The sequence below is a fragment of the Lemur catta genome, chromosome 24 (assembly GCF_020740605.2).
Source record: "Lemur catta isolate mLemCat1 chromosome 24, mLemCat1.pri, whole genome shotgun sequence".
Taxonomy (NCBI): Eukaryota; Metazoa; Chordata; class Mammalia; order Primates; family Lemuridae; genus Lemur; species Lemur catta.
Genome location: NC_059151.1, coordinates 1,474,180 through 1,500,005, shown reverse-complemented (window position 1 = coordinate 1,500,005; position 25,826 = coordinate 1,474,180). Strand labels below are relative to the sequence as shown.

At 45.8% G+C, this 25,826-nt stretch overlaps 1 pseudogene; it reads left to right on the top strand.

Moving 5' to 3' along the window:
* The first annotated feature begins 234 nt into the window (after positions 1-234).
* LOC123627194 lies at positions 235-3,133 on the top strand (annotated as a pseudogene).
* The last annotated feature ends 22,693 nt before the right edge of the window (positions 3,134-25,826 follow it).

Genomic DNA, 25,826 nt, shown 5'->3' with positions numbered 1-25,826 from the left:
CCAGGGAGGAAGCACAGCCCACCTGCAGCGCCCAGGGCCGAAATCCCACTTCAGCTGTTCCCGCCTCTTGCAGTGTGGAACCACGGCCTCGACTGCCAGGCCGGGCCGGTATTAGAGCACGGGACACACGCGGGCCTAAACGACCCCGCTGCACGTGCGGCGTGCACTGCCTGCCCCTCCCCGTTAGCAGGCACCAGCGCTACGTATGTTTAATTGAATGTAGGACATACGTGCATGACCGTGCACAGGGTTCCAGTCCGCACGCACGTCACCTCCAATCAGTCCGCAGCGAAGCCACCGTCCTCCGAGCGCCCGCAACCCGCGCACGCGACGCCCCTGTCCCCGCTCGGGGCCCATCGCACTGGGGTGAGTGGCAGGAACCCGTGTCCGGCACCCGGCTCTGACCTCGGGGCCGCTCCTCCTGACTGCGACAGCCGGAGGGTCGGCCCGGCCGGGCCGGACACGACCGCGCTGCCGGTCGGTGTTTCTAACTTCCGGGACGCTCGGACTCACCGCGTCTACGCCGCCCGCTGCGCCCCTGGAGCCAGAGTAACGCGGACGCCGTCACCCCGTCATTAGCGCGGGGACTGCTCAGGGCCTGCTCGCGGGACAGAGCGCGCCTTCCCATGGCGCACGCGCACGCACACCCACGCATATGCATACGCAGCACGCAAGGAAACCCACAACCACGCCCGCGCACGCCCGCGCACGCACACCCACAACCACGCCCACGCATACCCGCACGCACGCCCACGTGCACGCACGCACATGCATACGCACGCAAACGTACGCACACGCACCCAAAAACACACCCCCACGCACGCAAACACGCACGCAGCACGCAGACCCACGCATATGCATACGCACACGCAGCACGCACGCACAACCACGCCCACGCACGCCCGCACAGCATACACACACGCACGTGCACGCACACCCACGTGCACACACGCACACCTACGCATACGGCACGCAGCACGCCCACACACGCGCACGCAAACACGCACGCAGCACGCACACCCACGCATATGCATACGCACACGCAGCACGCACACCCACGCATATGCATACACACACGCAGCACGCACACCCACACGCACGCACACCCACGTGCACGCACGCATACGCTCACAAACGTGCACACACGCACACCCACAAATACGGGCACGCAGCACGCACACCCACACGCACGCAAACGCACACGCAGCACGCACACCCACGCATATGCATACGCACACGCAGCACGCACACCCACGTGCACGCACGCATACGCACGCAAACGTGCACACACGCACACCCACAAATACGGGCACGCAGCACGCCCACGCACACAAACGCACACGCAGCACGCACGCACACCCACACATATGCATACGCACACGCAGCACGCAGGCACACCCACAACCACGCCCACGCACGGACGCCCACGCGCACGCACGCGCACGTACACTCAACACCCAAATTATCTCACGCAACCCGCCCCCCCCCAGTTCTAGGGTCACGCAGGTTTCGGCACTTTCGCTCCCGCCAAACCCCAGGTTTGTCCCAACCGTGACGAGCCTGGTGGGACCCCCCCCCCGCCCCCCCGCAAAACCTCTCAAATTCCGGTAATTGCCAGCGTCATCTTTCCAACCCCTTCTTTACCTAAGGATCTGTCCCCAAATTTAACTCCAAGTTCAACTAGAAGTGGCTTTTCAGCCAAACTCCCAGTTAAACCCATTAAAACAAACCCCATTTTGGAGCAAATTTTAGGCTGAAAAAAATCCTTTTATTTGGAGGGTTCCAAAAACTAGGACCTCAATACTGACATCACAGCCAAGGCTTTTCCCAGCCCAGCGTGAGACGTCACTTGATGTCGCTTAAATCGCTAAAGCAAGGCAGGGACAAAGCCTAGGGTCAACACACTCCTAAACACACAGGTCTGTCCCAGCCTTTGTGTCAGTTGTCAGTGAGACGACACATGCAAGTCACCGCCCTCCAGCGACAATGGACAATGCCCGCTAGGTCTACTCGGATTGAAAGTCACCACGCCCTGCTGCCCCGCACCCCCGGGGGACACAGCAGTGACAACACTTAAGCAATAAAGGAAAGTTTGACTGAGCTACACTGACATCTAGGGTTGGTAAATTGCACGCCAGCCACCGCGGCCAGACGATTAACCCAAACTAATGGAACCCGGCGTAAAGGGTGTTTGAGATTCCTTATGTAACACATAAAGTTACATTTTACCTAAGCCATAAAACGCTCCGGCCAAAATAAAAATCACCTACGAAAGTGACTTCAATACTCTGATGCTCTGGGATAGTCACAGCCGTTCTTGTACTGCTGTCTCCACCGGTTCCAGCAGCAGGGATTACACTGCTCCTAACTGTCATCCCAACGCCACCTTTCTCGACCCCGCAGGGGGTGTGATCCCACCCTACACCAACACCTATTCTGTGAAGTCCACAGCTTAATCCTTCCAGGCTTTGGCATCATCTCCCGCATGGTCACGTCCTATTCAGGTAAAAAAGAACCCTTGGGTTACATGGGAATGGTCTGGCTATAATGTCCGTCGGTTTCTTAGGCTGCATTGCATGAGCCACCACACGTTCTCAGTAGGGACAGACGTAGATACCGGGGCACGTCTCACGTCAGCTACTGTCATGATCGCCATTCCCACTGGTGTAAGGGTTTGCGGTTGCTTAGCAACACTGCACAGCGGTGACATCAAGTGGTCACCAGCTATACTCTGGGCCCTGGGCTTTACTGTCCTGTTGGCAGCTGGGGGTCTAACAGGAATTGTCCTTGCCAGCTCATCACTAGCTGTCACCCTGCACTATGCGTGTTGTGTCGTGGCACACTTCCACCACGTATTATCAACAGGAGCGGCTTTCGCTATCATAGGAGGCTTCGTTCACTGATTTCCCCTGTTTTCAGGGTCCACACTGGACAAGACTTGAGCCAGGATTCACTTCTCAATCACGTTTGTAGGTGTAAACATGACTTTTTCCCCCAAACATTTCTTAGGCCTGTCTGGCCTACCCGGACGCTATCGGACTACCCTGATGCTTATACCCTGTGAGATACAGTCTCATCCCTCTCCTCCTGCATCGCTCTGACAGCAGTTATATTGATAATTTTCATAATCTGAGAAGCTTTCGCTCTCACTTAATGCACACACAGCATTTGGGGACTTAAGGTGTTTTCAAATCTACCAGATGGATAAAATCTACTTTTGAGAGGAAGGTACTGCTAATCCTGCAATCCGTGTGCACCCCTTCCTTGCATTTTTCTCCTCCTCTTGCCGGGGAATAGCTCCCAAAAGAGGGATACCTGGGCCCAGGTGAGTCAGTGGCAGCAGGGCTGCCTGCAGGGCGGGCCGGAGCTGATTCCCGGCTCAGGGAGGTTGTGGCGGCCACGGGCCGGTCCTCTCATGCTTTGTCTCTCAGAGAGGGGGCTCTGGGTGGGCCCCTCTGCAGGGAGTGTTTTTACTAAGATTCAGCCTGGGATTCTACGGGCACAGATGCCACGTCTGTGAGATAATGAAGACAGAATTGCTTTGCAAAGGCTAAACCTGGATGCACCAGGACCCTTCCTGCTTGTTATTAATAAGGAGCAGACAGAGAGGGGACTTGCCTTTCTGCACGGCCACGCCAGCCTTCCAGCATTCGATTTTCTTCCTCTCCACAGAAAACTCGCCAGGGCTTTGGTCAGCGACTCTTCGTCTGCAGAGAAACAGTACGAGGCAGGGAGATCCAGACGCCGGCTGGGCTCTCAGGCCAGGTCTAGGGAAAGGCTGGGCCTCCCTCTGCACGAGGGGGCGGGGGCTGCAGAGCTGTGAGACCCACCCTCGCTCAGACGCCCTGAGCACAGGTGTGGACGCTGCCAGGAGTTACGGCTTTAGGAGCCAGCCCGGCATCCTTCCCGCCCTTCCCAAATCTCCTCCTTTGCACTTTGTTCCTAGTCTCCACCCCTGCCTGGAAACAGAAGCCTAACCCTCCCCTTGATTTCCTGCCACACTTTCCTCCTGAATTTGTTCCACGATCAGAGATAACTTCAGGGCCGTGTGACCCGTGCACAGCTTTGGTTTAATGCTTGGCTGTCTCCTCTTGAAATTCTTGATAATCTCTGAACAAGGATCCTGAAGTTTCATTTTGCACAGACAGGACTTTACAAATTACGTGGCCTATCCTGGCTGTGACCCATGGCCATGAGCCAACTCAGCCCACTGCCATGGTGACCCCCAGAACACCAGCCTGGCCAAGCCCCTGTGCAGAGAGAACCGGAGGCAGGAGGCCGAGAACCCTGTTGTTTTCTCTCTTTGCCCAGATGGGCACAGTTGTACTTGTAGCTGGAAGGAATCGGCCCCACCTGCCATGAAGAAGTCAGGGGCTGAGAGCCGTTACTAATTTAACAAGCTAATTTGAATTGGGATATTGGTAGCTAATACTGGCTTACCATTTCCTTCTCCCAGGCAGCGTTGAATGAAGACCAGGGAGAGGAAGTCAGGACCAGCCAGCCCCCATCCTCCACCTCCACAGTCTGGGAAACCTACAGGGGACCTAAGCTGGGGTGGTGGAGGGTGAAATTGAATGTGAGTTGGCAGTTACGTGGTTATTGGATGAGATTAGGGTTTTGCTTATTCATTTAATAGTGATCAGGTGAGCTATGAGACCTAGAGTCAGAGATACAACGAGTTAAGAGAGTAGGTTCAAAGAGACAGGGGCAGGAGGAAAAAGGTTGTGTTTTGCTTGGACTGTACTGAATCCAGTTTATTCGGTAAACTGGAACCAAGAGCCTGACTTTGCTAAGGCCAGCGGCAGTTTGAGCGAGAGGATCACGGACCACAGCTCAGATTAGACCGCAGAGCCTACACTTGTCACTCATGAGGCCAGCCCTGACATGATGCAGGGACTGATCCAGCCCCTACTTTATGTGTTTGCAATGTGTTTCATATACTATAAAATTTCCACCCCACAATGAGATATTTTAATAAGCGTATTCTATAGATGAGAAAGTTGTGGGTTGGGAAGGTTGAAGTCGCTAAGTCACACATCGAGTAGGCGGACAAGCCAGCACAGAAAGCCAGCGCCAAGGCTCGTGCCCTGAATTACCTTATTCTATCCTTAAAGGAGCTAAAAAAAAAATGAGTCATTCAGATTTTTCAGCGTGCCTTTCTGGGCAGTCATCTTTGCAACAGTCATCTATGATCACTAAAATAGCACCGTTTCCAACCAAACAAACAAAAGCAATGAAATACCTTTCTCACCTCCCTCCCCCTCGTGCTCTTTCATATTTATACATAAAAGCCATAAAACAGACAACAAAACATCTCATGCACACTGATTAATGACACTAAAATTAAAATTTGACCATCTGTATAGGGTTTGAAAGTCCCATTCAGCCGAAAAAAAAAAAAAAAAGAAAAAATAGTCTTAACCTAATTTGTCATCTATATATGAAGTTTCGGATGGTGAAGGAAACCACGAGGAGAGTTATTGCTCTGGACTAAAATCTGATGGGTGAGAAAGATGTCCTTGGTGACCAGGACAGGACTGTACAAGGAGGCTGTCCCTGGTCAGATGTGTCTCCAGAGTTCAGGGAAACAGCATAAAGCTCAGAGAATGGAACTGGGATCTCAGAATTACAAATGACCATGAAAATGGGAGGACTGAGGAACAGATGCAGCTATCCGGAGTGCTCCCCATCAATCTTGGGTTACGTAAGAACAGGCATAGACGTGAAAGAAGAAATATTTGAACCAGGAATTACACGGAACTGGAAGAATAGTATGAAATAGGCTGATATTTAGAATAAAGGGAGGTTTGTTCAACCTCTCCCTAACCCCAGCTCAAGGGCCTGACGTACCCTGTTTCCTGCATCGTTTCAGGGACTAGTTCACTGCAGAGATGTTTCTAGAAGGGACAGGGAGCTGTTTCTGCACTATGTGCCAATTTCCATCTCTGCATGGACTAAGGAGCGGAGTGCCCATGTTAACTGACACAGGGTGTGGAGAGACTACTGCTGTTTTATCCAAGTCTTCTCCTGAATACGAATATTATACAAGGATGATTTTCAAACTTAATTTTTCAGCTCTGTAATCCTGTGTGTACAGACAGCCCCATGGGAGGCCGATACGTGGAACATTTCAGAGTGAAGCTGCTCTGGGTGAGGAAACCCTGAGAGCCTTGTCGAATCACTATACTTCCCCCTTTCTGAGGTAGAGCTAGAAAATGTGACTTGGAGTTTTCTTTTGTAAAAAAAAATGCATGCCATAAATGTGAGCATTCCACAAATTTACATCCTCCTAGAGGGAGAGAGATGGGAAAGTAATTGCACTATTTCCTAGTGAACTCGTAAAGGGAATGCCAAAGGTAGGTTACGACGACATCATGTTCATCTCTCTAACCAGAAAGCGAAACCTTGGAGAGTCACACATGCCACAGCTAAAGGCACCGCCGAGGTCCCGCTTCTAGACCTGACTCTTTTCCCTCAGCACATCGAAGAAAAAGTAGGGAACTAACTGTTTTTAAAGCATATACTGTGAGCACACTGTATGTCATTTTGTATAGTTTTTAGAAAACCATCAGAGGTATTTTTTGTCCACCGTGTAGATCAGGAGGCAAATTCTCACGTTGCTGCAGAGTTGGGGTTTGAGTCTGGCCATAGCCCGTTGCATTCCTAAGTGACAACTTGTCCCATCACCCAAGAGTCTGGCCGACTGAGCTCACGTGCTGCGGCTACTGTCTCCTGATCCCAACGCGGGAGGACTGGAAGGCCCTCCTTCCGCACGGCCTGCAAAATACACACGGGGATTAGGGAGGAGACAGCTGATGTCCCTCCTCAAATAGAAGGCATTGAAATCGGGATGAGCATGAAGCCAAAAATACCCTCAACCCTCCAGCCGTCCTTGCTAAACCCAGCACTCAGGAAACGTGCTTTAATTACCGCTGGCCACAGCTCTCTGAAAGACACTTTGTTGCCTGTGACTGTTTCCTAGTTAGCTGGATGCCTTTGTTTGAAAAAGAGAAGCTGCCTTCCCGGCAGCTGCTTGTCAGCCTGAGTTTCCTAATTGTCTCCGGTTGTTCTGTGTTTCTTGAAGTTGGGCTTCAGTGAATCCTTAAAGCATTTCCTCTTCTCTCCCGGCTCGTGATTATCCCGCTTCAGCGAGCCGCTCCACAGCTGCCTGGGAGCCACCTGTCACCCTCCGGCGCACGTGAGCAGCCCGGCAGAACGACACCACCGGGTACGCTGGCTTCACGCCAGGACCGTGGGGTGACGTTACTCCCCTTGGATGCGGAGGATTGAAGAAGGGAGGACGCTGGGACAAGGCTCATGGTTGTGAACACCCGATCCACCAGCCAGCTGTAGCCCCAACAGGTGACACGAATCTGAACAGCAGAGAGAACACACATTCTCATTTTTATTTATTCCCTCTCTCAAGGCTGAACGACAACAGTGAGATAGCACACACTTCTCTGCTGGCTACGAAGCTGGCTGGGGAATAAGGGGATTCAACGCTACCCAGAAAGACAGGGCACTACGACACCCGCCCACGTGGCATGCAGCCGGGATTGCAGTCAGCAGCAAGAAGGGCACCACTCACTGGCAAAGACCAAGGCTTAGCAGAAGCAAAAGAGATTCAGTTTGGGTCCAGAGTGGGCCCAGGAGGTCTGTGGACAGATTGCTGCTAGGATTATCATTTAATTACTGTTGTACATTTTGATCCTGACAGCCTAAGAAGTATGTAGTATTAATTCTGTTCTACAGGTGAGAAAACCACATCTATGAGAGTTTAAGGGATGTGCCCAGTACCACAGCGTTAGGGAGTGGTAGAGCCAGGGCAGGAACCTGATTCAGCTGAACTGAAACTAGTGCCTACCAGCTATGCCACACTGTGACCGAAACCCAGGTAGCAGTATCAAGGTGGCTATTGCTCACCTTATACACACCGTGGATGTAACAAGGAATTATTCTCTTCTTGGGTCAATTGTCAGTATTATCTAGATCAGATACGTTTCGGAAAAAGAATCAGTGTGATTTACACCCGGTGCCGATTTTTATTACATGTGATGCAATCAAACACCATAACTGAAAAGCAAATCCCATTAACAAGATAATAAACTTTATTTACCTCTTGAAGGGAAGCAGACAAGATCATTTGGATTTAAATATAGAAATATCTTTTGCATTCACTAAAGAATGTATTTTTAGGATACTTAAAACATCTTCATGCATTCATCGGAAGACGGCCCCTGGTATGGAATGAAATCCATTTGCTTAGGCATTTCCTAGACCTGGTCCTGAAGTCATCTCTAGGTACACTCACAATTAAGAATAATTTTACTTCTAGAAGACATCTCTAACTTTCCATATTTGGAGCCCGTCTTGTACTATTAACAGCAATGCTCGCTAACTAGTTTAAGGGGATGAAAATACCCTTGGCATTCGCTCTGCGGCTATTCAATTAGGCAACGCTAAAGAAAGCATTGAGACATTGCCCTGATAATTCAATATACATTTTCCTCCCAATCCAAACTGTTCAACTCTGATGAGCGCATTTGATCTGAATACAGTTCACTGAATATCAAAAACCAGATTCGGTCACTTCGAGAGTCGGAGAACCACATAACAAGGAACCTTTGGTGCCTCGGCACAGGCTGTATCCCCAAAGCCAACGACCAATGTCGCAAGTCAGTGCCCGGGACCTGGAGGAGGTGACGTACGAGGAAGGCAAGCTCCAAAGCCCGCGTTAGGGGGGACAGAGCCCAGGCTGGTGAGGACGGTGGCCCCAACAAGAAGAGGGAAAAGCAAGAGCCCCCGAGGCCGTGGGATCCTGGTAAATGTTCTGGGTTTGGAGAAAGCCCTGATTTGCAGCATCGCTGGTTTCCTTGGTGCAGATATTCCCACCACTGTCCGTGTCAGTCTACGAACAATCCAATGTCGCTGAACACAGAGCTGGGAAGAGATGACTTGCATGGTTTCTGTGAGCTGGGTGAGAGCCAGCCCCTTGGAAGAAAGTGCCAGCAGGGGTTTCTGAGCCTAGAGGCCGAAGCCAGCAGGGGTTTATTTAGTGTCCCCGACTTAGCTTGGAGCTGCCTATGCATCTCTGTGTCCTCCACCTCTAGCACCGCCTGCCACACGTGGCACGTTTGTGGATGGCTTGAGAGATGAGAGCCCAGATGGCAAGTTTGGTCTTTATCACCATTTGACAGTTTGACCTTGATCAAGGATGTCACTTAACCTCTCTGAATCTCATTTTCCTCGTTGGAATTCTTGGAATTTGAAGTAGTTCTCCCATGTCATTTTTTGGCTCTGAGATGCTTTGAAAAATGTATTACTTTTCTTCAGTCTAGATACATCTTTATGGTTTTTCCCTAATTTCCCCAATTTTTTTTTTCTTTTTAACAAAGAAAAAGCAGTGGTTAGTCTAATAGTATGACTTATTATTTGTAAACCCGTGTGGGCTCTTAGTGATAAATGCTTCCCTTACTAAGTTCTTAAAAGACAGGTATGAATTTTATAGGCCATTAGCTTAGTTATGCAAAAATAGGACATTATTTTTTTTTTTAAACTAAGCTTCACTTGATTCTTGAACTCCCATTCTGCTCCCTAGCAGAAAATGTAATCTTCCAAAATTAAAAAAGAAAAAAAAAAACAAAACAATTCTACTGAGTTCTGCCATTTCTCAGGCACTTGAGGGTATTTTTCCTCATCTCAGCACCCTCAAGTCTGGGCCCTGTCATTTTCACCTCTGCACGTGGAGACTCCTTCAGAATTCACAGGAGCAGCCTGAATCTGCTGTGGGTGGGGCCCTTTCCCAGCGAACTGGAGTGGAGCCGTGATGGTGAAACGATTGAGTGAGCAGCTGACGTGGTTTCTCTGAGAAGACCCTGGACCTTTGGCTCGTGTCAGGCCGAAGCTGACGGTGGCATGTCCTAGGCAGGGTGGCCGCCAGCTCACTGCATGCGCCCGCGAGGCTGCCTTTGGAGGGACAGTGTCCATTGTCTTCCTGCGAGAACATTCAGTAGATGCGGAGCGGGAGGCTCACACGGGATGTGGGTAGAAAGAGCAAACTCAAAATATAATCAGCCCCCTCCGCGCCAGGAGAGGGGACAATGAGGACGTTTCTCGTGTGCCTCCTAGAGCTCAGAATCCACCTCAAGGAGGAAAAGCAGAGGAAAAATCATAAGAGAGGGTCTCCTCCCTAAATCACAGACCTCAATGATTGAGGAAACGGCTAAGTCGGATAGATTTTTACTTAGAAATGAGTAGCGTGTCTTCTCGATCAGATAGAATTGTGGCTGGTAGCCAGAAACCGAATTGGACTTTATTGAGTTGACTGTAGAATTGCGACTTGAAAAAAAAAAAATCATAATCCGTTTTAACAGTTTGTTAGGCATTGACATTAAGATTCTTGGTTTTGTGGTTTTTTTTTTTTTTCAAATGCATTTCTCTCCTCTTTTTTAGAATGGGCAACTTTTCCATTTCTAAATTCTCAACATCTCCTCTGTTTTCTGTAATTATGCAGAAGTTACCCAAGTGAGCAATGTTCACATTTGCAAATTCTCTCAGTACTTTGGAAGGGAAATCGTCTCTGGCTGGAGATGTGTGTTTATTTAAAGCCACTAAGACTAAGGGCTTTTTTTTTTTTTTTCCCAACTGTTTTCCACTTACCCTGGCTTCCCACTGCCTTGCCATCGTGTTCATTCAAGCCCTCCCAGCTCGATTGCTCCTCTTGGTCTATTATGAGGTACTTTATATGGAGTGGATAGATAATGCTTATTTACTGTTAATATCAGTTGCAGTTGATAAATGAGGGTTGGTGCTATAATTAAACGCAGCCTTTAGATTATATAATCCGAGCGAAGTGGAGAATTAATATAAATATGCAAATGAAGCTAGTCAAGAACATTTTTTTTAATTGATCGAGATGAAGTGGTTTTGCATCTTAAATTATTTGGAAGCTCCAAGTGCCTCATTTTGCTCCCTGGTGGCCCGGCCTAGATAAAGGTCCTTGGCAAAGAAAAGGCAACGTGGGGTGATCCTTAGCCAGTTAGAATCCTGGTTCTCTCCTGACCGGTTAAAGAAAGTCCAGGTTGAAGAAGGAACGGAAGCTTTTGAGCTACTACAATTTTCAAATCTTTCTGCAAGACTCTTGTCTACCACCCTTTTCAGGAAGACAGAGGTGCTTCCCCGGGATGTCAATGAAGCCTAAACGTCAAAGCCCCGCCCTGGGACAGGCTCCTTCCAGGGCCCTGGAGGGGCCCAAGCAATGTTTTCCTGTGGACACGTGTTTTTGCAAAATTTGCAGCGGTGCACAATATCTAACTGCAGCCTCCGCAGGCCTCTGTCTTGTTCCTTTGATTTCCTCTCTGCCGGACTTGCTCTCCTGCCCGGTGGCCTCTGAGTGGCTGTGGACATTTTTGGAAATCTTGAGAAGAGAGTAGATTTAATTAAGTGTGCATTTATGATTTCAAGTCAGCTAAATTCTTGCTAGTGTTTCCTTTTTGATCGTGGTTTTCAGTCGTGGTGCACAACATGAAGGTTTGGGACCAGCAGTGTGTTGAGATACACCAGGACCGGTGTTGGAAGCACGTGGGCAAGAGAAGGAGAAACAAGGCTCGAAATGTAGAGACGCAAAAGCTAATTTGTAAATAATTATTGCAGTCCTTGGATGCGTAAAGTGGTAAGTGCTGTAAAGGATGTGGTTCTTGTTGAGTACTAGTCAAAATAAATGTTCTCTCATGTCGGGAATATAATCAACAATGCAGCCTATTGGATTTTCAGCTGACAGGAGCTGCCAAAATAGAACTTATCAGAATCCTTGTGTTTGTAGGACGTACACTTGTGGCAGGTTGCAAATAGCGAGGTCTATGCGTGATGTCTGGGTTTTAGTCCTCTTAACTGTCAATGATAAAAAGCAGATTTTAATCACACATCTTAGAAGAACAAATGACCTTTTCATTTTCCTTATATATTATATTAGAAATCATTGTCAAATGAAGGGGTAACAGGGGAGTCTGTGACCAAAAGTGTAGGGAAAAGCTATTACACGGGGATGTCAGCAGTTATTTTATAAAAATCTTTTTGCTACTTTCTAGATTTTTGCAATGTTAGAGATTTGTTTAGCTTCTTAAAATTTGGAATGTATGGTGATCCATTTTCTCATTTGGAACAGATATTCACGTTGGTGCCTAATTGTGTATTTGTAATTTTGCATTCTCTTTTCTTAAAAGGTCTCGCACAAAACCAAAATGTATGCCGTCATGGGGCGCCATATTTCCAAGTGATACATTATTTGCCTTCCTCACGGATAAACACATGTCAAGCCTTATTTACTGAGAAGCTGTGATGTACTGAGGTGTTTCATAGCCCTGGTTTTCCTCGGGGAAATTTCCTCAGCCTCCCTGAGCTGACAAGTCTTTATCCGTCAAATAGGAGGTGCAGGCTGACTCACAGCACCGCTTTTGGGATTGGAGGAAGGTAAATGACTCACGTGGAAGTGTTTTAAATTATCAAGTGCTATTTAGACAGTCACTCTGGTACACAGGCTTTGAAGACAGGCCACCCTCTGTTTTATTCCAGCTCCACCTTACTCGTAATAGGTCTTGGGTCTACTCAGTTCCTTACCTGTAAACAGGCAGAAAAAGTACCCAACTCATAAGATTGCTACAAGCATTCCATGGCTGATTCTCTTATTATTACAGAAGTACACCTGTTATTCATTACCAAGACCTATGTCAAATACTGCCTTAAGACTCTTAAAAATTAACATATTGCTTTTTATTAAAATGTATTAATTGTTATTTTTTTACTTTCATTTACATGAGATTCACTTATTTCACAGCCGTGAGTATCATACTGGCTTTTAGTTTTGTAATGGATGGTATTTTGATTTTCTAGCTTGAATGATGAAGAAGAAATATAGCATATAGCTAAGTCTTTTTTTTTTTAAATTTCAGAATATTACGGGGGTACAAACATTTTGGTTACATATAATGCCTTTGCCTTGCCCAGGCCAGGGCTACAAGCCTGCCCTTCCCCCATACAGTGCGCTCTGCACCCGTTAGTTGTGAGTTTACCCACCCCCACCCCCCTCCCACCTAACCAGCACTCAGTGAATATTACGACCATGTGAGCACCTTAGTGTTGATCAGTTAGTACCAATTTGATGGCAAGTACATGTGGTGCATGTTTTTCCATCCTTGTGAGACCTTACTTTAAAGGATGAGCTCAAGCTCTATCCAGGATCATATAAGAGGTGCTAGATCACTACTGTTTTTTGTAGTTGAGTAGTACTCCATGGTCTACATATAGCACATTTTATTAATCCACTCATGTATTGATGGGCACTTGGGTTGTTTCTACCTCTTTCCAACTGTGAATTTTTATAGCCAAGTCTTAAATATTTTGTTGCATCACTTATAGTGTGAAGACACGTTGGGTCAAAGAGGCCATTGCAGACGCTATGAAGTTTCTAGGACCTTGTAGCTATCATATGACTTTGTTCATAATTTGGTAAGATGAATGACTAAAGCATCTTTCTTTTCTACTAGGTTTTTAAAAAAAGTCTGTTGTCTCTTATTGTTCCAAACCTTATCATTTATTTCCAAGGAATAGGGTCAAAGAGTAACTTTTAGTAAAAAGGCTTTCCGAAACTTATGTTCTTTTCTTTCCTTACTGCAGCAGGAGAGAGATCTCCCTCTCTCTATTTGCAAATGTTCTTCCCACACATAGCTGCATTTCACACAGAGTTAATCGGGGAAATTGCCTTGAAGTCTATATTTTGGGGGTGCTTGGCAGAGCTTCCGAGATCATACAACAAGATAGAGGCAGAGGCTGAGAAAGAAAATGAAATATTCACTGGTACTAACAAGAGAAAGACAGGAGATGCTATATATATGTACAGTAAGCACTTGAGTCTAGTTTCCTGGCAACAATGGTCTTTCATGCACAAGCCCAAACAGTGTATCTTTTTTTCTCTGAATTTCCAACCCAGTAGCTTCCCTTGTGGTTCCTGCTAAATGTTCTAGCTACTACTGGTGCATAAAAACCACACCTAATGTAACACCTAGAGCAACAACTTTATTGTGCTCACAGGTTCTGGGGACCAGGAGTTTTGGGAGAGCAGATTAGGGACTCCTTTTCCCTGATTCACGTCTGGGGCCTCGGGTGGGAAGAACGGGAAAGCTAGTGCAGGTGAACTGAATGGCTGAGGACCGGAATGATCCGGAAGCTCCTTCATGCACATGTCTAACTTCTGGGCTGGGATGACTCAAGTTTTGCATCACCTGGAACTATGGACGAGAAGGTCTACTTGTGGCCATGTGGCTTGGGCGTCCCCTTAACATGGTAGCTCAGGGCAGTTCAGTGAGTTCCCTAGTGAACAAAGGTGACATGCATGGCCTTTTATGACATAGTCTCAAAAGTAACAGTGTCCCTTCCGTCATACTCTAGTGACAGAAGCGGTCACGAGCTTACCCAGATTCCAAGAAAGGGAACATAATAGACCCCACTTCTCCACTTAAAAGATATCAAAGAATTTTCAGGCATGTTTTAAAGCTGCCTCAGTATGCATTTTATCTTAACACCTGAGGTTCAGGAGTGAACATGCACAATTGTTTTTCCCGGACAGCTCACCTTGAGGGAGAAACCTTGGTAAGAAGAGTGAGGTCAGATGAGCAGTGTAAGAAAGGCAGCAACTCTGTCCTAGAAAGGGCTCTGTGCCGTGGGGACTGATGAGTCAAAACATCCCACGTTCTGTGCTTGAGGTCTGTGACCTTGAAGATCAGCTCTCCTTAGAGGGCCAATAAAACTTTTCCATCGCCATGGTTGGCATCAATCCAATGAGATAATGTGAAGACCGATACGTAGCTTCGAGGAACATGCCGGATGATCAAGGCAAACCCGAGGCGAGAAAAAAGCCAGAATTCAATAGTCACTTACTGCTCAGTCGTGATTTAGCTTTAATGAATCACAGGTGACGTCTAGAAGGGAAACTAGGACCCTTTGGTGGCATTGTAACGTTCAATTTTGTGAAAAGCCTTGTGACAGGCAATTGGGATTGTGTTTCACCGTTTTAGGGATTAAAGTCAACCTTTAGGCCAATCATGGATTAGGACCACTTATCAGATTTATCTACAGCATAGAGAACAGTAATGTAACAGCAAACACTATTAAGAGCTTACCATGTGCCAGGCAGGATGCACCTAGCACTTGATAAGGGTATAATCACAGCAGCATATCATGATCTGCTTGTTAGATTGGGGAGACTGAGGAGTATGATGATTATGTACTTCGTGAAGGTCTGGAAGCTCGTAAGCAACGGAGCTGGACTTTGAATTTGCCTTGTAAATGTCCTACTGACTGATGATTCAGCGCTTTACCTATTTGGTAGGCTCTTCAGGATTGTGCTAACATGATGTCAAATTAAATTCTGATTCAGTCTAACTTAATTTAATTTAATAAATCTGTATATGTGCCAGGCACTGGCATATAGAGTTGACAAGGTGAAAATGTTACCTTCAAAAAAGAGTGCATTCTTCCATTAGAAGAGAAAAACGCATTAACTAGACAATTGAAATGCTGAGTGGTAAATCCCAGCCTAGTTTTCAACCACTGCGTTGGTGCTATGGAAGTTAGAAAAACAAAGCAAACACAATCTCTACCCTCGAATGCTTGTAATATACATGAAGAACTTAATTCCAACAGTCTCATCCGATAATTCATGTAAATATCCATGCGAGGCCCAGATTTAAGGTTACTGATCATTATTGATAGTTTCTTTAGATTTGAAGCTGGTGCCGCATGAAACATTTCAGGATTTTTTTGTGTGTAAATGTGGCCAAAATTGTTAGAAAACAATCAGTGATGCTTTTTACAAACAAACAACGAACGATGCTTGACTATAGCCGCTATACAAAGTGACTGTCATTGTGGATACAAGGTCTTCACATTTTAAAGTGTTAAAGCACCGCTGCGTGCTGCACGCCGTGCTGGTAAACAAAGCAGGTGGGAGAATACTCACAAAGAGACAATGTACACCTTAGATAACTTAGTATCTTAGAAAGTGACAGGTGCTGTGAAGAAGAGTGAAGCTGAGAAGGGCGTAGGGAATGCTGGAAACGGAATGAGACTGCAGGCTTTACCCAAACCTCCTGAATCAGAATATCCAGGGATGTGAGGAGGCAGGTATCTGAATCCTAACCCAGCTACCCACAGGATCGCGAAGCTTCCCAAAGTCTGAGAATCACTGATCTAAATAAAATGCCTTGTGCTGCACGGTATCTCGGACATGGAGAGAGAACATTTGTCTATGAAAATTTCGTAGATTTGTGGTCCATTGAGGAGGTTTTTCTCTATTTGACTTTCCTCTGAGCACATGTCGAAGGCTTCTTATAATCTCTGTGCTCTTTTCCACGGCTCATCCTGGTGTGTGAAGGGCGGCTTCCACAGGAGACGGTGAATCCAAGAAGACCAGAAATCTCAGTCTGTAACTAAGACGCACTGATGGGTTTCGATAAAATAATTCAAAGATGATGATCCTTAAACAACAATGAGTTATCGTTGCAAAATAATTAACTGTCATTTTGCTTTATTCAATTAAACGGCAGTACTTTTGTTTGGACACGAGGATGCGATTCAATTTCCTTTGGCTGAAAACACGCAGAGTCATAAATTTTTATTATCTTTACCTAGGAAAATAGACGACTCTGGATGGCTCTAACATCATATGATCTGTTGACTAAACTTTCGGACATAGCAATAAATCTCAATGAACTTTGTCCAGTGGTCTTACTAGTGAAAGATTAAAAACTAAGACATAAAGCAAATGACTTAATAAGTAATCCCTCCTCTTCAGAGGCAAAAGGATTGGGGTTTGCCATATGGAAAAGCAATGCAAGCACAATTCTCTCCTATCAGCTGCTCTTAGCAACCTCAGGCTTCTGTCCTCGTGGGTCCCGTAGTCCTCATGTGAGCTGCATGTTTCCCGGGACATAAGAACATGCTTTTTCTCATGACTTCTATCTGAGCCATGGCAAACAGGCTAGAAATGAGAGCAGGAAATGAGTAGGACATTTCCCGTTAGTTTTACATTAAGAGTGGATTGTTAATTTACTCTTTACAAAAATTAGCATAAGCCAACACTGTTTTTATATTTTACACGTATGACTCGGATACATTCCAATTTAACTTTGGCTCCAAGCAGAGAGGGCATTCTGGCTTTTTTTTTTTTTTTTTTTTTGAGACAGAGTCTCACTCTGTTGCCTGGGCTGGAGTGCCGTGGCGTCAGCCTCGCTCACAGCAACCTCAAACTCCTGGGCTCAAGCGATCCTCCTGCCTCAGCCTCCCGAGTAGCTGGGACTACAGGCATGCACCACCATGCCCGGCTAACTTTTTTCTCTATATATTTTTAGTTGGCCAGATAAGTTCTTTCTATTTTTAGTAGAGATGGGGTCTCGCTCTTGCTCAGGCTGGTCTTGAACTCCTGACCTCGAGCGATCCACCCACCTTGGCCTCCCAGAGTGTTAGGATTACAGGCGTGAGCCACCGCGCCCGGCCCATCCTGGCTTTTAACGTTATGAAGCGAACACATTCTCTTTTCTCTCTACAGAGCCTGGTTGTTTTGTGAATGGTTCCTAACTTTGAAATCGCTGGCATTTTGTTGCAGAGCTTGAGAAGCTAAATAAATCATTGAGGGGCATCTTGACAAAGTGGAAAAAGTTCTGAAGTTGGGTTCAGAAGACCTGCGTTTGAATTCGTGTTACTCTGCTAATTACTTGTTTAGCCTTTCTGAGTCTCCATTTTCCACTGGCAGAAATTGGACCGATGCATAAATCCCAGGACTGTTTGGAGGATTAAATAAAATAACATGCAAAAATCAGCTGGCAGAATATCTAGCACATAGGACGTGCTCAGCTGACACTAGTTCATGTAACAGGATATGACGTGACTTTATGCCTCATGCAAGGACCAGTGCACACTATTCAGCCGGTGAAGCTTTCTGTGCCTGCAGGAGGACTTTCATAGGAGAGAATTTCTTATCAATGATCTTAGTAGAAATTTTATACCCACTGGGAATTTCGGATACTGTAGTTACTGCACATAATTATACCAACAAAATGCCAAGACCTCTGGGGCAACATGCCACAAAATAGCATCAGTACATTTTCATAATGCTCCTTATGAAGTGAAGATCTGCTTCAAGATAGCCCCGAGACTCTGTGTCTTGGATTTTGTTGATTCCTCAGATGAACGAAAACGCCGGTCAGTGTGTGGGCAGGTCGCGGGAGAGGCTGGTGTGTGTGTGAAAGGATGGAGTGTGTCTGAGGATTGCACAACGCTGACTGTGAGAACACAATTGTTGTGTGTTAAGTTCCTTTTTTAAGACTGAGAGGCTCTTAGCCACCCGGGGCCCCCCCTGGGCAGCAGCAGGTTTGCCGTCAGCAGATCCTGCCCGTCGCTGGCTGGCGGGTACCGCCGAAGACTGAAACTGCTCATGCTCGCAGACAAAGGCAGGACTTCACGGCTCACGCCAGGACTTCTCCAGGACATGGAATGGACACACTCTTTTGCTTCTCCCCATCATTCAGCAAGCGCACTTGTCCCTGGGCAGAGCACCGGCTTGCTCGTGGGGCAGGAGAATGAAACGCTCACCTTCCAAACCGACAGAACCCAGGTGTGACGATGACGATGCAGCCACAGCGCTCACCCTCCACGCTACCAACCACTCAGCTTGGCACGTGCACGTCAGACTGAGGAGACAAAGAGTCTGCGGTTGGAGGACAACTTACGAATTGTTTTCTTTTGCAAACAAGAGCCTCAGAGGGTCTTTCGTAAAATACTGTCTAATTCCTTTTTTTAAAGAAAATGCTATTTTCACTGGCTCAATTCTATGTGAAAATGCTATTTTCACATAGAATTGAGCCAGCAAATCTCTTCTAAAATCAGTCTTTACTTATTAAATATTTCATTAACCCTTTTCAATGACAGATATAAACTCTAAATGATAAGAAGTGGAAAATGAATTAGTACAGCTCTAAAGCAGTACATTATTCCCAAATCAAATAATTTCAGAGCTACCCGTATTATATTTTCCATGGCCCATTCGTAAGGCGGGATTGTCCATTTGGATTTGGTTTTTAATCACTCCTTGGGAGAAATGTTTGTTACAGTCGGGCTGTTTTTTTTTTTTTCAAAAATTTGCCCATGGGGCTAGAATATAAACTCATACAGAGTCATAAATCAGTGTGTCTGAAGGCATTTTTCCCTATGGAAGACAATAGTCCTATTCAGCAAAGCCATTTCAAAGACACTTACCCCACATGTACACAGGGTATAGCACGGTGTGAGGGGTGAAGATGAGGAGGAAGAAAACCAGCGACCTACACCCAAGTCTGGCCTCGCACTTGCCAGGCTCTCAGACTCATCGGGGAAGGTAATGCATGAATAGCACACGCTTAAATGGTAAAGCAAGACAGCCCTTGGAGGACCCTGGCCGGAGGATTCGTGCAGGCAGAAAGGGTTCTAGGAATGGAAGTCTAGCAAGCCACATCTGTGTTTGGGTGTAAGTGGAGTTAAAACACATTTCCCTGAGGCCCTTGGCATTACTTAAAAGTAAAGGAGAACGGACTCAAGCAGGTGGAAAGCGATGTGAGCTTTATGGACTTGAACTTGCCATAGCAACAGCTCTAGGGCTTGCAGATCCTACATGCCAGGGTGGGAATTTTCCGTAAGCTGAGCTTAACACTTCCAAGTCTCCCAGGAGGCTGACACAGTCCCCCTCATCTGCCTAAGTGGGGGTCTTTTTGTTTTAACTAAAGCCAAGTTTGTATCAATGATGAACTGAATGGTGCAATGACTCCGATTCTCTGCAGAATACTACCACTAACAGGGCGAAAGGAATCACCCTGAGTCTAGTTTATGATACCAAGTGTTCTGGGAGATGCAAGAGGGAGACAACAGGCCTGATTCTCATTTCCTTCCACCCCAGGCCTAAAGGCAGACGGGCAAAACCCTACACGGCAATAAACCGCGAGTGAGGTAACGCCATGCTCCAAGGGTACCCTTTAAAAATAAACAAATTAACCTGAATTACTCTCAACGTCAAATCGAAACCTCCCTGACTTCGTCTCTTATTAAAAGAAGTTGCCTCGGACCAGATCTGGAAGAAATGCTGTGCAGTATGGACTTTAGAGGCAGTCATAGAAGACCTCTTAGTAGATGCATTGCAGAGATTGTTACAAGTTTTTAAAAAATCTGAAAAGCACATAGGATCTGAACACATTCAAGAGTCTGTGGCTCTAACTAACACCTGTGGGTGTTGGAAGGTTGCTACCGAATGTGCCCTTCAATAAGGTAAGACGCAGAAACTTATTTTTTAAGTTGTTGAAAGTTCACTCCTTTTGGCAAAGCAGAGCTACGTCTCAGGGCTCAGGGATAAAACCATAGGGACCGATACATTGTGTCGGCTGGAGTCCCGTGTGGGGTTCCCTGACTCCACGGGGAACAGTGTGTCTCTCCTTTGTAACTTAGCTTTTTGATACAGAAGCTGATGGCCATTTCAAGACAAGATGGGAGCATGTCACACAGTGAGCTAACGATGTGTCATTTACCACCTTCTAGACTCTTCCATTTCACTGGTTCTAAGTGCAGAGCCTGGTGTTGCATTAGATAGGCTACCTCGCCTGGCATTTTTCATAGCAGACTCTATTTATTATTTATATCCCATCTACTTCAAAAAATTTTGAGATGGTTTTGAGACTATGTCCTTATAGAGATGGTCTCTGCTGAAAGCAGTGGGCAATCATCCTTTTCCTTCGAAACCTGAGGTTCCTTGCCTCGACCTTGACTTAAGATAACAGCCGCAGATTTTATTTTAATGGAATAAACTGCAGCATCATTCTGAAATAGCAACATAGTAAAACAAGGTGACAATGCTCATCATCATTAGCTAGCAACTGAAACTAACGAAAACTTCTTTTCGGGCTGGGCATGGTGGCTCGTGCCCGTAATCCCAGCACATTGGGAGACCGAGGTGGGAGGATTGCCTCAGGCCAGGAGTTCAAGACCAGCCTGAGCTACATAGCAAGACCTTGTCTCTACAAAACAAAACAAAACAAAACAAAAAAACTTAGCTGGGCGTGGTGCTGCACTCCTGTAGTCCTGGCTACTTGGGAGGCTGAGGCAGGAGGATCGCTTGAGCCCAGGAGTTTGAGGCTGCTGTGAGCTATGAGCACCACTGTACCCCAGCCTGGGTGACAGAGCAAGACCCTGCCTCTGGGGAAAAACAGTCCTTTTCAATAAGCTACACCCCACATTAGCATAACACTTTTAACAGAGAGGGGCACTATCCTTCTCCTCCTCACAGAATCCGAAATGCTTTGCTGTTATTGTTTTGCATTTGGAAGTTTCTTTTAAGCTTTTTTTCTTCTAGACATGATTTATACTGATAAGAAAATAGCCATCTCCAATTGACATTCCTGTAGTACTTACTACAGAGTACAGTAAATAAAACGTAGAATTTTCCTGTTTAATAAATTTAAATAATTTTAATAAAAATTTAAATTTAAATAAAAATGCCTTCACAGCTGTAAATGAAGACAACTGAATGGAATTCAGTGTTTTGTTTGATTGAAATGAAAATATATATTAGAATTTAGAGCTTGTATATACCATCACCAAGGTCTAGACGTTCTGTTTTGCTCACAACATTTTCGGTCGCCATATGAGGTTCAAAAGAAAAAAAAATGAAGAGGAGAGAGAGAGAAAATAGAAGTCAGTAAATTGCTGAAAGGAAAATCAGCTTATCTCTTACCAGGCAAAAATCAACTCCAAATGGATTAAAGACGTAAGTGTAAGACCCCAAACTATGGAACTATTAGAAGAAAACACAGGGAAAATGCCTTAGGACATTGGTCTGGGCAAAGATTTTATGGAGAAAACCCCCCAAAATCACAGGCAACAAAAGCAAAAAGCCTCTGCACAGCCCAAAGAAACAACCAACAGAGTGAAGAGACAACCTGCAGAATGGGAGAAAATATTTGCAAACCATTCATTTGACAAGGGATGAATATCCAGAATATACAAAAAACTCAAATGACTCAACAGCAAATCGTCATCATCACATTTGAAAATGGGCCAAGGAGGTGAATAGACATCTTCCAAAAGAAGACACACAACTGGACAGCAGGTATCTGCAGAAAAGCTCAGCATCTCTAATCGTCAGTGAAAAGCAAATAAAAAACACCACGAGATCTCACCCGTTAGAATGAGTATTATCAAAAAGACAGAAAATAACAAATGGTGGCGAGGATTCAGAGTAAGGGGAACCCTTATTCACCATTGGTGGGAATATAAATTAGTGCAGCCATTATGTAGGACAGTATGGAGGGTCCTCAAAAAATCTAAACATAGAACTACCGTATGATCCAGCAATCCCACTACTGAGTATGTATTCAAAGGAAAGGAAATCAGTATGTCAAGGGGATATCGGCATTCCCATGTTTATTGCAGCACTAGTCACAATAGCCAAGACAGAATCAACCTAACTATCCACCAACATATGAATGGATAAAGAAAATATGGTATACGTACGCCATGGAATACTATGTAGCCATCAAAAATGAAATTCTGCCATTCGCAACAACATGCATTAGCTTGGAGGACGTTATGTTGACTGAAGTAAGCCAGGCACAGAAAGATTGACCTCACAGAAGTAGAGTCGAAGGGTGATTACTAGATGTGAGAAGGGGAGCGGGGGAGGGGAGAACGGCCAAAGATCGTCTAACAGATGCAAAAAGTACAGCGAGATAACAAGCGTGTGTTCTAGTGTTCTATAGCACTATAACGTGACTTCAATTAACAATTTATTGTATATTCTCAAATAGCTAGCCGAGCATATTTTGAATGTCTTCAACACAAAGAAATGACAAACGTTTGAAGTGACGGATATGCTAATTACCCTGATTTGATCATTACACATGTATACAGGTATCAACTCTCACACTGCACTCCATAAAGGTGTACAGTTATTATGTCATTAAAAATAATAATAAAAGCGATAAAACAGTGCAATTAACATCTTCACAATGAAATATTTTTAGACATGTTGTTCCCTTAACATGTTTTTAGAGCTGGAATTTCTCTCACCCTGCCTTTGTAACTCAAATGCCGTCTCCCCTGAGAGGTCAACCTCAACGTGTCTAAAATAGACCTCTCTCCCGTCCCTGTTTGTCCAACTACTCTGTCTTACTTTCTATAGGATTATCACCACCGAAATTATTTTAATCATTTATTAATTTCTATTCTTTCCTAGAATGTAAGTTCTATGAAGACAAAGATGTTGCCTGATATGATCATTAATATATCCCTGGCATCTAGAATAGTGGCTGGCATGTGGTATGTGCTCAATGAATATTTAATAAATAGAAAATGTATATGAATCTCAGTTTTCCTACCATCTCCCTAACACTGGATATTATCATTTAAAAAAAATCTTGAATTGGTGAAAATTTATATCTTATTAATGCTATAGGACTTTTATGTCTTTGGTCACTATTTAAATGGAAATTTTTAAAAAATATAGTTACTGACCTCTGTAGTTCTACTTAAAAGAATCTGTAACAGTTCTTTCTATATTGACTCATTGTCTGCTACATATGTTACCAGGGCAAATTATTCCAAAGGAATTCCTCTACCCAGGTCAGATCACTTGCACGCATAGACTTATCGATCCCAAGATGCCAGGGACAGAGACTGATGGTTTGGGTAAGCGTGGCAGAAAGGGTTCATTCTGGTCTTGGAAGTGCGGCTGCAGCTGCTCCTTGTGCACCAGGGTCTGCTCCTTGCTCTGTCTGAGTTTGCAGCGTCAGCCTAAGGTCTTTCAAAACACAGCCTCATCAGGCCAGTGTGACAAAGCTGTCCTCGTCATTTGAAGCTGTGCTTCAGGGAATTCTTAAAATAGTCCTGCTGCCCCGTCCTGCTCGCGGCTGCCCTACTTTGGCTCACAGTTATGGAAGTTCCTTGAGTGTCCGGTGGTCATCTAGTTCCCAGACGGGGCCAGTCCTGCAAAGCTGTGCCAAGACGAATGTCACTCTCCTGCTGGAGTTCCCGGCTGGCCAGTTCTGTCCCGCAGGTTGAGAGAGAGAGAGAGAGAGAGACAGAGAGAGAGACAGAGAGAGAGAGAGAGAGAGACAGAGAGAGGGGGGGGGAGAGAGAGAGAGAGAGGGAGAGAGAGAGAGAGAGGGAGAGAGAGAGAGAGAGACAGAGAGAGAGAGGGGAGAGAGAGAGAGAGAGAGAGAGAGAGAGAGAGAGAGAGAGAGAGAGAGGGCTGTTGGAAAGGCCAAGGCAGGAAGTGACTTCTGAGGTAGGTACCACAGTCACCATGGTCAGAGCTGGGCTTTCAGCTTTGAAGGCAGGTTCTGCCTGCTTGCGTCTCAAAGCGGTTAGTTAGGCTTCCTGGTTCATTTTCTTCTTTGTCGATGTGTGCAACATTGGACTGGCGGCTTTCTGACACATTGCAGACATTGTTTCCACCTCTGCATGGTGGAAGAAATCCTTTAAATATGAGCAGATTCCCCTGGGCCAGTCTAGCATACCTTGGTCCTTCCTTCCTTCCTTCCATCCCTCCTTCCTTCTTTCTTTTTGTTATGACAAAGAGGAGAATGGATTAGGACAAGTGAAAAATATCAGTCAAGATGGTACAGGAATTTTGACCTATCCCCTTTGTGATGAGGGACTATATTATATCACCTATACCTACAATAGGTTTAAAATGAAACATTCTAGCAGCCTCTTTCTCTATTTAATACAGCAGGGAAATAGCAAGGCCTCTGGATTCCAGCTTCACACTGAGGTTCTAGTTATTTTAAAACGGGATGATCGGAGCTGGGCAGGGAGCAAAGAAGGTCTTCCCGCGGCCACGTAACTGGGTGACCTTGTGCTGCTCGCTGAACTTCACAAGGGCAGAACTGGAGTGTGTACAGGTAGCACATCGCAATCCAAGTGAGTCTGCTGTAAAAGTTCTGGGTGGAAATTCAGAAACTCTTTGCCGTGCTTTTTTTTTTTTTTTTTTTAAATGGACTTGGCCTTAGTTCATCCATAATTGAATTTGGTTAGTGATAGATTTTTCTATTCCCAGAGGACCGCAAAATTCTTCTTCTTGAATTGTTAATAAGGATGTGAAGTCGAGGTCATGCTGTCAACTTTTTTGTTTGTTGTTTATGGAAAACAGTATGACTTTTTGGTGTTTTCCTCTAAGAAAGAGAGAGCAGTGCTGGTCATAATCTTTTTATTTCATTCTCTGAGAGGCGGTGGAATTGGGCCTCGGTCATTTTCAACTCCACTTGGGCTGCAGCTGAGGATGTGAATGCATGCAGAATGTGACCTCAGAAGCCCGTACTGAAATCTCATTTGAGAAACTGCTAGCTGTAAAGGATCTCCGGGCTTCTGCGGCTTGCCACTAGTATACCGTTCTCTCAGCTTAGGGCAACACCTTCCTCTTTAGGGGAAAAAATAAAAAGCAACCTCTACCAACTTTTTGACTCTGCTCTTCTTTGCAGAGGTGTGAACAACTGTTCCTCCACGTGCCAGTGATACTCTAACTCCTGGTACAAAGGAAGAGCACGTTCTACAAGCAGCCCCACCTGCCGGGAGCCTCGTAAACCACTGTCCGCAAACCCACCCGAAAGGCCTGTGTTTTCAGATGTGCTGTAGCAGGGGGGGTTGTGACAAGACTCTAAAACGAGTGGGACCATTGTTTTGTCTTGTTAAAAATGCGATTGTCCCAGGCTGGGAACGATTAGCTACTTCATCCATCAAGGCTTCTCTGAGGGAAGTTG